Genomic DNA, 4,293 nt, shown 5'->3' with positions numbered 1-4,293 from the left:
CTTAACTTCATTGAATCAGTTGGTTCCCTTCTGATGAACTCACCCGGCATGGTGAAAAACTGCTGCGTTCACTGGAGGTGGCGAATGCGGAAGAAATTTGGTCTACTGGGACAGAGCGTAGAATTACGCCTCTGTCATGCACATATTTCATGAAGCTTATCTTCTGAGGACCTTAACACAGCTTAATTACACTGACATCCTGTAGGACAACAATTCATGCAACGGCAGACAATATTTGCAAAAATTTTCTACGACCAGACTGTAGACGTCGATTCTGCCACCCTCAAAACCAATTGCATGAAGAGTTCAGGCTTACCTTTTTAATCCGCCACCTTCTGACGTGAGGAACCCGATTTCCTGTAGAAACAGCTTTCCTGTAGGAGCAGCGCGCGAATTCTGGAGGATACTGCAGTGGGTCTGCGCTCTTGGTGTTGCTTAACAGGCGTTCGAATGGCCAAAGACTTGGAGTGTCGAGCTGCAGAGGGATCCGGATAATCACTCGAGTTCCAAACGGTGAATGATAAATGCATGGGGTGGCAATCTAGCCGATTAGATTTGAATTCGGTGGAATCCGTGGCGCGGGGGTGAGCTGTCCCTGCCGGACCGTTGGACGACGTCACTCCATCATTCGTCTGCGAGTTCCCTTACTGCCGCATCATTCCCCGCAGATCCGCCGCCGTCTGTTCTGTTTAAAACTCGTTTTTCCCGATGGGATGGCTCTCACGTGTGCACTGCCCGTTCCTTTTTGCCACGACCACCGCCCAAACATCCGACTAGACCACTAACTGGTCGACGTGGCCAGTCGAATGGCCATACAACCGCTCAACCCATTCTCTTCACACTTGCAAATATTTTCAAAGTAAAATTCATGCAATTCGATGGAAGAAAGGTTCGAGGCACTTACCTGTGCAGCCGCAACACGATTTTTCGGTTCTTGGACGACGATGAGTTGATTCATTTGCTGCTGGTGGATTTGCACAGGTCCGGAGGTTCATATGCACAGGCCGCTGATGATGAATTTGATGCTTCAGCTGCATGCGCCCGCGTTTTCATTGCAAGTGGCAAGCGCTGTGAATGGTGTACACTCTAGCGGGCTTAACCGTTACGGGACTCCTGCAGGATGTCCTGTAACAGTTTTTTCCTCCTCGGGTGCATGTTGCACGACGAAGACAGTGGCCTCACGATCATGCTCACAGAGCTCATGGATGGCTGGGATGGATATGGTATGACATCTCAGCGTTTTTTCATCTTAAAAATTGCTTTCTCTTGATAACTCAATGATCTGCTTTGATGGTGCAGGTAACTTCATTGCATGTCGACAGGGGTGGTAGAAAGAGGTGACAACAATGTGTAGGGGTGACAACAGTAGCTTGCATGCGTCCAAACCAATCCTTGGTCGTTAGATCTCCTCATACAATGAATTCTGGGCCGTCCCGAACTTCTACAGGAAGTTTCCTGTAGAAATACAAAACTTCCTGTAGAAAGTTTGCACCTTCCTGTAGAAAGTCTGCACCTTCCTGTAGAAGACTTAAGCTGTGATGCAATCGTGCCCATACCTTGGAGAAGATGAGTACTCTTGGAGGAGGTGCTGGTGAGGTCTCCTGGCAGCATGATAAGGATCCTTGGCTTTGAGTTGAGAGGCCTCCTCTCCTCCATAGAACACCTGCAACCTGCATGCATTTTCACATTATAAACTTGCTGTCCCTGTCTTTTTTTGCTTATTGTTTTCTCTCTTTTTTTTTTCTTTTTTTTTTTTTTTTGAAGATAGCAGGGGCGCCTCAATGAGGTTTTCACCCTTGCCATCTGCCTTAAGCGCCTCAGAGAGGTTTTCACTCAAGGATCTTTTTTCAAATCTCTCTTTTTTTTTTTTTTTTTTGAAAGACAATAGGGGCGCCTCAATGAGGTTTTCACCCCTACCCCCTGCCTTGGGAGCCTTAGAAAGGTTTTCACCCAAGGATCTTTATTATTATTATTATTATTATTATTATTATTTTAGATCTTTCAAAGTATGCCCAAAGCAGAGGCAGAACCCTTCTCTATGACCAACACTGATTTCTCCATAGTTTTGATGAACTCTTGTCTTGAGAGAGGTTTCCTGTAGATCTTCAATCGATGCCCATTGACAAGCATGGGGATGGCTTCCTCATCAATGGTCCGAATAAGAACAGATCCATTGTCATGGCATTTTTCCACTGCATATGGTCCTAGCCATCTGGTTCTCAGCTTCCCCTTGAAATCTTTATACCTGAAGTCATACAACAATGCCCAATCTCCTGGCTGGAATTGCTTGTCATGGAGGTGTTGGTCATGCCACACCTTTCTCTAAAGTTGAACCACTTCTGAGTGAAGGAGGGCCTGCATCCGGTGCTCGTCCAGTCCATTCAGCTGCAATAACCTTTCTTGTTGTGCATGGCTGAGATCTAGGTCTAGCTGAGCTGCCATCCTCAAAGTGTTGTATTCAAATTCAATGGACAGCGAAGCTTTCTTCCCATAGCCAGCTCATAAGGTGTGAAGCCGGTGGTGGTCTTCTAGGTGGTGTTGTAAGCCCATGTGGCCTCAACCAGACGATCTGCCCAATCTTTCCTACTGCTGCTCACCACCTTAGTCAAGATCCCTTCCAATGCTCTGTTGGTGACTTCCACTTGCCCATTTGCCTGTGGATGATAGGGGGTGGAAGTCCTATGCTTGATTTTGTGGTGAGCTAGTAGGTCTTCAATCAAGTTGGATGTGAACTGGCTCCCTTGATCGGTGACCAGCTCTCTTGGGTAGCCAAATTTGTAGAAGATGTTCTCTCTTAAGAACTCAGCCACCTTTTCTTCTGTTGCTGCCTTGATTGCTTTAGTCTCTGCCCACTTTGTCAGGTAGTCAGTGCACACAATGATGTAAGACCTTTGCCTCGAAGGAGGGTTGATTGGACCCACAAAATCCATACCCCACTTCTCAAATGGCTCAAGAGTCACTTGAGGTTGGAGAGGCATCTCATCCATTTGAGTTGGTTTCCCCATTCTTTGGCATCGGTCACATTGGCTGATATACCTTCTGACATCTTGATGAAGTTTGGGCCAATAGTAACCTGCCTACAGGATTTTGAAGGCAGTCCTCTTTGCTGCAAAATGTCCTCCACAAGGCCCATCATGACAGGTGAGGAGGATATCAAAGACTTCCTCCTCCCTTACACAACGCCTTAGGATCTGATCAGGGCCAAGCTTGAACAGAATGCCCCCGATCCAAGTAAATGAGGCACTTTTTCTGATGATTCTGCTCTTCTCTCTTGAAGATAGGTGCGGAGGGAACTGTGCTGAAACAAGGTAGTTTGCTATATCAGCAAACCATGGAGAGAGTACTGAGATAGCAAACAGATGTTCATCGGGCATCTGGTCATCCATTGTTCCATCCTCATCTGCAGACAAATCCAATCTAGATAAAAAGTTAGCAACCACATTTTCTTTACCTGGTTTGTCAACAATGGTCAAATCAAACTGCTGCAACAAAAGTAACCATCTAATAATACGAGCATTCACATCTGGTTTATTCATTAAATATCTAATTGCAGCATGATCCATATGTACAAAGGTTTGATAGCCAGTAATATAATGTCGGAACTTGTTCAGTGCATGGACCACAGCCAAGAATTCTTTCTCGGTTACAGTGTAATTCAGTTCAGCTTTGGACAAGTTTTTGTTAACAAAGTAAATGGCATATGGAAGTTTTTGTTCAACTTGTCCTAAAGCTGCCCCTATGGCTTTGTTCGAGGCATCAGTGTGGATGTGGAAAGGTAGGGCCCAGTTTGGACCTCTCAAGATTGGGGCTGACACCAACTTGTCCTTTAATTCATTCAACGCCCTCTGACAATCGTCAGTCCATTTAAACTCCACATCTTTTGCCAACAGGCCAAACAATGGCGAGGCTAGCTTGCTGAAGTCTTTAATGAATCTCCGGTAATACCCTGCTAATCCTAAGAAACTCCGGACATCCCTTACCTTTTGGGGAGGTGGAACCTTCTTGATGAGAGCAATTTTGTTAGGATCCACTTGTAACCCTTGGCAAGAAATGGTATGGCCTAGCACGGTTCCTTCAGTCATCAGGAATTCACATTTTTCAGGACTAAGGGACAGGTTCATCTCAATGCATTTGGTTAGGACCTTTCCCAAATTGGACAATGCTTCCTGGAAGTTGGACCCATAAGGAGTGAAGTCATCCATATAGATTTCCACCGCATCATGGACCAGCTCCGAGAAGATGCTCAAGACAGCCCTCTGGAAGGTAGCAGGAGCATTGCATAGCCCAAAGGGA

This window comes from Pinus tabuliformis, chromosome J (genome assembly GCF_031772625.1).
Source record: "Pinus tabuliformis cultivar Carrire ecotype Pingquan chromosome J, CPIR1, whole genome shotgun sequence".
Classification (NCBI taxonomy): Eukaryota; Viridiplantae; Streptophyta; class Pinopsida; order Pinales; family Pinaceae; genus Pinus; species Pinus tabuliformis.
This window is presented reverse-complemented; position numbering follows the sequence as displayed.